Genomic DNA, 9724 nt, shown 5'->3' with positions numbered 1-9724 from the left:
TGTGACTAGCTCATGTATGCCTAACATAAAGAGTCTCTAACTAATGTGTACATCACATATACATAGTGTTCAATTTAGACATACATCTTGTATATGCAATGTGATTATATAATGAATACATCAGAAATTATATACAATATATCCAATACATACATACATCTTGTATGCATAATGTGACTAGCTCATTCATGTGTTAGTTATGCACAATGCAAATAAGTCATGGATGTGTCACTTGTACAAAGTGTGACTAGCTCATGTATACATAACATGTTCACATATAACAACTAATAAAAACATCATGTGTATGTAATGACTAGATGACATAAAGAAACTGGATGTGACCCTAATGTATGCATCTTCTCTTGTTACCTAGCTCAATAACACTTCAACCCTTAAGTACATCCTAATTCGAAAGAGGAATGATAGGGCATCCCATACTACATCGTGGGCTACATTTTTTTCTTAGTTTACTACTAGCTATGATGATGATCAATAATAGGTTCCCATAATTCTTATCATTATCAACAAGGATTCAAGTGTAACAAAACATGACACATAAGACAATTAATAAGATTTCCATGGTTTTTTAAGCTTTTTGAGTTAGTGGACCCAAACATGTATCACTTCCATGCTATTGGTAAAAGTTCCATGATCTTGCACGTGTGTTAATAGTGAAAGTAGGTTTATCTAAAATTTATGATGGCTAGCTCTTGGTATTTTTCACTTACAACTACTAATGACAATGGGCTAAACCATATTTGTATTGAAGCTGATTTCGATGTATGTGGTCCTCTAATTGTTAAGTAAACATAATCAAGATATCCTAAGGTTTCACAAACCTTGGATTGGTTGATCTAGTTAAATTATACACATGATCCTTTAGGTTGTTTGGGTCAAATTGTTGGCATGTTGGCATAACTGATGGAGATGATGGTGTAATGGTAGAGGACTGTTGGTGGTGATATAACTATGATACGATGCTTGATGATGAGTTATTTGTGTTGTCATTGATGGAAACCATATTTGTCCATGTGTGTTTATGTTTTTAAGACTATCAGTTAAGTCTAACTGGTAATGGATTGAGTTGGAAAGCAAAACTGCCAAGTGACAGTGAACCAGTAAGCAGGAACAAAGAAGGAGATGGTTGCGGTAGTGATCCATGTTGAGTCAGGTGTTGCAGTTTAGAATGTGTGCTTATGACATCATAATGAGTCTATGAAATGAACCTCATCATGTTTGGAGAATCGAAAGTCATGTTTGTAATTGACTGTTGTATAATGAACTAGGGTTTAAGAACTGGTAACAAGATCTTTGACCAGTGATGTTTTATGGTTTGGAGGTGATTCTTTTCATGTTCATAAATTGATGATGATGTGTCAAATCCATATGAATAGATAAGATGCTATTTTGGCTCATAAAAGGATCAAATTTCTTGGGAAGCAACAAAGTTCTTAGCAGAATGTGATAAGGGTTTGACAACTTATCAATTTGATGTGTGGTGATGAGTTATAATGATTCAACGACTGTAATTGTCTTGAATTTTTTTGTAATGATTTGTATGATGAATTGTAATGATTTGTAATGACCAGATATGATCTATGATGCAAATTGAATGTATCTTGTTGATGAGTTAGGGTTATGTAAGCGACCTAATTGTAAAGGTTATTTAGGTCAAGTTTTAGAAGGTTTATTGTGTTGGTGATCAAAGAAGTGTGTGTGTCGAACCAGATTGAGATGTCTGCATGAGAGAAGAAGATTGGTGCTAACAAGGATCTGTAATAGCAAGCTATGAAGTGCTGAGTCTAGATAATTTATCTATTATTTCCTAACAGTTGCAGCAACATTAAAATCCCTTAATCATGTAGGTCCTAACAAGCCTGATCTTATAAATCCCTTCACCGGATAGCTCATTAATCTAGGTTTAAATCCTTTAGCAAGGTTACACCTAACAAGGTAGAGCTCCTAATGGAACTGAGGTTAAAATTACTTCACCGGGTGACTCCTAAGAGGGTCTTCTCTTAACCGGGTGTTGTTGTAAAGCTCCTAACCAGGCTAGGCTCCTAACATGCCACATTCCGAAAGAGTGCATATTTTGTGGGTACCATTTCCTACTGTGGGTTTTCCCATTTGGGTTTCCATGTGAAAAATCCTTGTGTTCATGTTGTAGATGGATTGTTAAGTTGTTCATTTGATGTCTTTACTATATTTTCTTAATGATGAACACTTAAGTTGCTACCGGTAATGTTTTGGTAAATCTGATTTGGAGATTTTTTAATCAGCTACTAGTACTAGTTATGAACTATTTTGTGAAGTATTTTGCAGATTGAGGAAAAGTTTTAGTTTATCCTTATTACTGATTCACCCCCCCTCTCAGTAATAACGAGATCCTCACAATAACACAAATTACCAACACACATAGCATATTGAGCACATATGAGTTGGCTTCTATTTAATCTCACACACACACACACACACAAATATATACATATATATATATATATATATATATATATATATATATATATATATATATATATATATATATATATATATATATATATATATATATATATATATATATATATATATATATATATATATATATATATACAAGTTCATACTTCTAAAGTAAGAAATGTCAAGACCATCCACTCTATTCACTTACTCAAAACTGCATAAGAAAAGTAACTCAAGAAGGGAAGGTGGACTTCTATAATGGTCAAAATGCTATTTCAGCCATGTTTGTTCATTATGAATGTATTTAGAGATAATTTATGGTTTAAGTCCATGTCTCAATGGATTTTATCTTGTTTAAAATCCATCATTTTCATACCCTCACATCAAAGACAAACCATGATGAGTATGGCTAAATATTCATCCAAAATTGGAGAAGATAAGTATCATATTTGACATTGATTTGAGGCTTGGAAAATAATTTATGATTTAAATCCACATTGATCTTAGGCCTAGGAAAATAATCAATATCAACTATTTGACATTGACAATATTTCTAAAATATTAGCATTGAAAATTTTGAACTATATTTTATTTAATTCTAACCTTGCTAGGAACTCTTTACAGTTTACAAGTAATCTAAATTTCAAGGTAGATGTTATCATTTGACCACTTTTCTTGGTTGTGGACTGATAAACATATTGATTACATTGTCTTTCTTATGTTGCTACTATTTGTAAAATTGTAAGTTGATTCCAACCCATTCACAAGGAGCTATCAATCACCCCATTACATATATTTGATCACTTAGTAGTATTGATATCATGCCATAATTGACACATTTATGCTTGCAAAGTTATATCAAGCTCGCTAACAGAGTTTATACCTTATGAGAATGCACTATATATATTTCTTTACCACTACCATATTGAGCATTATAGGAAGTTCTTTAATTTATCACTAAATCATACATTTAATCATCCCACACATATACTAATGATCATGAGAAGGCTAACATTTTTATAGCAATTTACGACCTAAATTTTATCTGTGATAATATAGAATTTTTATTCGATAATCCATTTCAGCCTAAAATTCATAAATTTAATGCATAAGACCAATTTAAGTTTTGTAAAAATAATACACAACATTCTCTGAACAACTAAGTCTGTTATTGATTATAGGATTGAACTTTATCCTTTTGCTAGGAGTTATTTGTGGGAGCCTTTTAATTTGATGATGATAGGGCTCGAGTGTTGGAAGGTGGTGTTTGGTTGTGGAGTAAGCACTCACTTTCTCTTAAACCTTGGTTCCCTTTCTTCAACCCTCTTTATGAATTAGTTAGTGTTTTTCCTACTTGGGTTAGGGGTATGTGCACCAAGACATCTGGTGAACAATTTAGTGGCCACTAGCAAAACAATATGTAAAATGGATGAAATGTGTACATGTTTTTGATAAATACAAATAACACATATGTGCTAAGGCTTGAAAAATTTGAGACAAAACATGTATGTGTTATTTGAATGAAAAATGTGTACGTGTTATTTGAAGTAAAAACACATACATTCTATTTGAAGTAAAAGAATGTATGCACTTTTATGAGAAAAAATATGCATGCATTATAACATGTATATGCTCTTAGTAGAAAAAAATGCATACGTTATAATACATACATTATACAAGAAAAATATGTACGCATTTTGTTGGCATAAAGATAGAAAAGGAGCATGCCCCTGGATGCTAATGCCTTTGGCCTTCCTTTAGCTTTTTCATACGATATATACATAAAATATAACATTTAAGATAATATAAGCTATATTTTATGTATATATTGGTAGGATGTTTGAGAATGGTTTTAGATCTCTAGGAGGCATAATGTAGATTCTAGATTTGAGGAGATCTTATAATTTTTCAAACTTAGTCAAATTTTAGTAACCAGTAGGCTCTTATCATCATTCTCTTACTATCTCTCTATGTCACATTCTTTGTCTCCCCAAAGCTCTACACCTATTTGATTTCCTATCTTGATCCTTTTCCTCCCTCTCCATCTCTCTCCAAAGCTCTAGATCTTGTAATTTCTCAAACTTAGTCAAATTTTAATAATCACTAAGCTCCTATTATCATTGTATCTATCTTTATTTCACTCTTTTTGTCTCCCTCAGTCTCTAGACCTATCTCTCTTCCTATCTCTCTCCCTCTCCCCCTCTCTCCCCAAGCTCTAAATCTATCTCTCTCACCCTTCTCTGTATCTCCCCTCTCTTCTCTACCTAGCTCACACATATTCTCTCCTCTCTACCTCACCTCTCTCCCCCCCTCTCCAAATCTATCCCTCCTTCCCTATTTGTACTTATCTTTATCTCCTCTCTCCCTCTTCCTACATACATCCCCCTATCTCTCTATTACACTCCCATGCTCCCTCTCTACTTATCTTACTCTCACCCTTTCCCTCTCTACTTACCTCTATCTCCAATCTACCTCTCTCCACATACCTCTAGCTCCCTCCCTCCCTACACCTATTTATCTACATAAATCTCCCTCTCTCCCTCTATTTCACTCCTTCCCTCCACCCCTCCCTCTTTATTTTTCTTTATCTCATTCTATTTATCTCCCCTGAGATTTATACCTATCTCTCTCCCTACCACTCTCCCTCTCTCCCCTCTCTATTTCTCTCTCAATCTAATCCTCTCCTCTCCACCCCAAGATCTAGACCTATCTTTCACTCCATCTCTCTCACCCTTCTCCCTCTCTTTACATACTCCCTCTATTTTTCTATATAGCTCTCCTCCTCCTCCTCCTCCTCTCTCTCTCTCTCTCTCTCTCTCTCTCTCTCTCTCTCTCTCTCTCTCTCTCTCTCTCTCTCTCTCTCTCTCTCTCTCTCTCTCTCTCTCTCTCTCTCTCTCTCTCTCTCTCTCTCTCTCTCTCCCTCTGTCTCTACTTATATCTATCTTCCCTCTCCCTATCTCTATACACAACTCTCCCTCCTTCCATACCTAACTCTATTTTTATATATAAATCTTCCTCCCATCCTCTCTCTTTATACCTACATCCCTCTTTCCTTCCCTCTTTCCACTTCTCTACTTATCCAACTATCTCTAATCTATCTCCCCTCTCCCTCTCTCTCTCTCTCTCTCTCTCTATTTATCTAGAGAGGTGAGAAACCCAGAAGGAGAGAAAGTGAGGTGAGAGATATAGAGGGGAGTGAGAAATATGTGTAATGAGATAGGGAGGGAGAGGTAGAGAGGTAAATAGCGAGGGAGGGAGAGACTTGGAGAGGGGAGAGATAAATAAGTGAAAGAGATAAGAGAGGAATGGGAAAGGGGAGGGATCAATAGAGAGGGAGAGAGGTAAAGAAACCTAGATGAGGATAGAGTTATGCATGTGTGCATGTGTGTGTGTGTCTGTGAGAGAGAGAGAGAGAGAGAGAGAGAGAGAGAGAGAGAGAGAGAGAGAGAGAGAGAGAGAGAGAGAGAGAGAGAGAGAGAGAGAGAGAGAGAGAGAGAGAGAGAGAGAGAGAGAGAGAGAGAGAGAGAGAGAGAGAGAGAGAGAGAGAGAGAGAGAGGAGAGAGAGAGAGAGAGAGAGAGAGAGAGAGAGAGAGAGAGAGAGAGAGAGAGAGAGAGAGAGAGAGAGAGAGAGAGAGAGAGAGAGAGAGAGAGAGAGAGAGAGAGAGAGAGAGAGAGAGAGAGAGAGAGAGAGAGATGTGATAAGTGAGGAAATAGATATAGAGAGGTGAAGAGGAAAGGATAGAGATAGAGAAAGGTGAGATAGATGAAAGTGGAGGGGAGAGTCAGAGAAAGGGAGGGAAGGAGAGGTATTAAAAGAGAGGGAGGGTAGCTAGAGACAAGTAGTTATAGAGATAGCATGGAAATGGAATGAGGGAGGGAGAGAAAGGGAGTGAGAGGTAGGGAAAGAGAAAGAGAGAGTGAGGTGAGATAAATAGTAGCATGGAGGGAAGGAGGTATAGAGTTAGGGGAAATAAATGGAAAGAGAGGTAAGTAGAAAGAGGGAGATTGGGGAGATAAAAAGGGTACAAGGGAAGATATATGGATAGAAATAAATAGGCTATAAATAGAGAAAGGAAGAGGTGAGATAGATGGATAAATAGAGAGGTGGAAAGAGGGAAGGAAGGAGGGATGTAGGTATAAAGAGAGAGGGTGGAAGGGAGATTTATTTAGATAAATATAGGTAGGTAGGGAAGGAGGGAGAGGTATGTATAGGCAGAGGGAGAGGGGGATATATATAAGTAGAGATGGAAGGGGACAAAGGACAAAAGGAGAGAGTGAGATAGAGAGAGGTAGAGAGAGGGGAGAGAGGGAGAGTGATAGGGAGTGAGAGGAAGGTTTGTAGAGAGAGGGAGAGAGAGGGGTAGAGAGCGAAGAGTGAGAGATAGAGGTAGAAAGATAGGTCTAGATCTTGGGGTGGAGAGGAGAGAGTGAGATAGAGAGAGGTAGAGAGGGGAGAGAGGGAGAGTGACAGGGAGATAGATAGGTATAAAGCTAGGGGGAGACAAAGAGCATGTGATAAAGAGAAATAGAGAGGGAAGGAGGGAGGGAAGATCAAGAGAGAGGGATATTTATGTAGATAAATAGAGGTAAGGAGGGAGGGATGCAAAGGTATGTAGAGAGAGAGTGGGGGGGTAAAGAAAAAGTACAAAGGGAAAGGTTGATAGTGATATAGGTAGAGAGGGGGCATGAGAGAGTGGGATAGAGAAAATGAGAGAGAGGGAGAGGTATGTATATAAGTAGAGGTAGGAAGGGAGTGAGGAGAGGTACATAGGAAGAGAGGAGATAGAGAAAGTTAGAGAGAGGGAGGGGGAGAGGGAGGTGGGGAGGGAGGGAGAGAGGTGCTATTGAGAGGAGAGAATGCGTGTGAGGTAGGTAGAGAAGAGAGGGGAAATGCATAGTAGAAGGGTGAGAGAGATAGGTTTAGACCTTGGGGAGAGAGGAGAGAATGAGATAGAGAGATGGGGGAGATAGGGGAGAGAGGAGAGAATGAGATATAGAGATGAGGGATAGATGGGAGGGGGAGAGTGATAGGAAGAGAATTAATTTAGAGATTGAGGGAGACAAAGAGATTGAAATATATATAAAGAGAAAATGATAATAGGAGATTATTGATTATGAAAATTTGACTAAGTGTAAGAAATTATAAGATTTGGAGCTTGGGCAGAGAGGAGAGAGTGATATAGAGAGAGGTAGAGAGGGGAGAGGAGGAGAGAGAGAGAAAAAGATAGGTCTAGAGCTTGTGGAGATAAAGAGCATGAGATAGAGAGATAGTAAGAGGTTGATGATAGGAGCCTGATTACTAAAATTTGTCTGTTTAAAAAATTATAAGATCTCCTAAAATCTAGAATCTGCATTAAGACTCCTAGAGATTTAAAACCATTCTCAAACATCCTGCTAATATATACATAAAATATAACTTAAAGTATACGAAATCTAAAAGACAAAGAGACATTATGCTATATTTGATGTATATATCTTGATGAAAAAAACTAATGGAATGTCAAAATAATTAGCATCTAAGGGATGCTCCTTTTCAAGCTTTATGTTAGCAAAATGTGTACATGTTTTGATTGTTTACCATAACACATGTGTGTTATAATGTGTGCATATTATAACATGTCTATGTTATAACATGTGTGCATGTTATAATGCGTGCACATTTTTTCTCATAAAAGTGCATGTGTTTTTATTTCAAATAACATGCATGCATTTTTAATTCAAATAACACGTACTCGTTTTGGCTTGTAATTAGCCTTGGATGACAAGACTTATGCTTTGGAGCTTCATTTACCTCCTTTTTACGTTTTTTCTTCCTTGAATCCGGTTTCTCAACTTCCTTGTCATCAGTTTTACATGCTATCAAGTGGGTGTTTGTGAAATTACCACCATAATTTTATATGTCTTTTGAGCTTTTTAACTATATATATTTTTTTCAGATTTGAACAACATTAACATATTAAATTTTAGTTTCTTTTACCAATGTCTCTATAGTTCCCAAAGACGCTGAGTACCATTTTTTAAATAACTTTTGAACTAGTTGTCCAAATTTGAAATAAATTATATATTGTTGTTCTACACTTAACTCTTTACACTTTAAAAGAAAATAAATTTTTGATTATTTTGGTGCAAGTTATGTGACGTGCACGAACATGTATTTGATTTTCACGATGCATCCACTTTAAAAAATCATAAGAAAATACTTAACAAAAAATTAGACAACTTCTGTTACTCATTCTTAATTATCTTTCTACCAAAGGATTTTTCAAAATAATAAATGCAACTATAACTTTTTTGATGCACACACCAGCTACTATGTTATGTTTTGCTAAAACAAATAGGAACACTTTTATGTGCGTAAAAGATTTGACTCCCTTAAAGTTAAAAATATATGCTTTGTTGTCATTGATGTCAAACAATGTGGTCCAGAAGGGTTCTGGTCTGGACATAATCATAGTTAGCTACAATGGTGAAGTGTTGTCAGTTGTGGAATTATATTATGGTTAGGACATGGAAAATTTACATTGGCAGTTGATCTGATTGAATGTTTGAATATTGATCTGGTTATTTGTTGGTGATGAGGGCAGTTGGAAATTTAATTATTGTGGTCCGGGTGTTGCTTGTTTTGGTTCGGACTTACACTTTTGTGAAATGATATGATTGGTAGATGTGTTTGGGTTATGCTATCAGAGTTAGATGTCACATATATATTTGGTCTGGTGTTGGCGTTTGAAGTATTCTTCTGGTTCAGTGTTGCACTTTTGGTTTTGGTTTTGGTCCAGATTATGTTCTATACATTTCATATTTTGGTCTGGTTGTATATTTTGGGTCAAATATGTGCATACACATTAAAACCTTTCTTTTGGCTGACTTGGTGAAGATGTTTTTATTCTAGATTGGTATATATATACTCAGGATAGATAAAATTGATGCATGTATGTAAGAGTGTGATATATAGTGATGAATGTATGTGTGGATTAATTTAAGGATGGCAATGTGAGTGACCGAGGTGACTGCTGATAGAAGGATAATGATCCAAAGATTTGGAGGTCTAGACATTTCAGTAAGGTCAATTTTTTTTGCTATAATATAGACTGTAATTACCATAATGCCTTTATTTATAAAATTCCTTTTCATTGAGTTGTAATACTGTATCTTTCCCTATTGTAGTTAGCATTAGTGCGTGAGTCTATTTGTTGTATCTTGAACCAAGAGTAGTTAGCCTTAGTCTACAAGTCCAGAGCATTGAGATCCCTTTTTGTAAAACATT

The sequence above is a fragment of the Cryptomeria japonica genome, chromosome 3, assembly GCF_030272615.1.
Source record: "Cryptomeria japonica chromosome 3, Sugi_1.0, whole genome shotgun sequence".
NCBI classification, from domain to species: Eukaryota; Viridiplantae; Streptophyta; class Pinopsida; order Cupressales; family Cupressaceae; genus Cryptomeria; species Cryptomeria japonica.
Note: the sequence above shows the minus strand (reverse complement) of the source record.